This window comes from Gekko japonicus, unplaced genomic scaffold, assembly GCF_001447785.1.
Source record: "Gekko japonicus isolate JY-2015 unplaced genomic scaffold, Gekko_japonicus_V1.1 scaffold3134, whole genome shotgun sequence".
Lineage (NCBI taxonomy): Eukaryota > Metazoa > Chordata > Lepidosauria > Squamata > Gekkonidae > Gekko > Gekko japonicus.
The window spans coordinates 84,478-84,728 of NW_015170986.1; the positions used below are offsets into that span (position 1 = coordinate 84,478).

General features: G+C 59.4%; 1 protein-coding gene across 1 annotated transcript in view; it reads left to right on the forward strand.

The window, feature by feature from the left end:
* DCHS1 (dachsous cadherin-related 1) overlaps window positions 1-251 on the forward strand; it is a 62,352-nt gene that overhangs the window by 31,187 nt on the left and 30,914 nt on the right. The window lies entirely within an intron of this gene.

Sequence of the window (251 nt, forward strand, 5' to 3'; positions counted from 1 at the left end):
CCCCCCGTTTATCCCACTTGATCTCGTGGAGGAGGCCGTCTGGTTTCCCAGAGGAATGGGTGTCGTCACAGCCCCAAGGTCCTAATAAAACAGCACACTCCATTTCCCCAGTCAGCCTTGCCCCTCGCAGCTCCTTGCTCCTCTTCCTTGATTACGCAAAGCAAAGTTTTCTTGTCCAACCGTATTGGAATGTGGCCCTGCTCTGGACTAGGCACGCGAGAGGGCTCCCCCCCCCCGCACGGGGGGGGGGG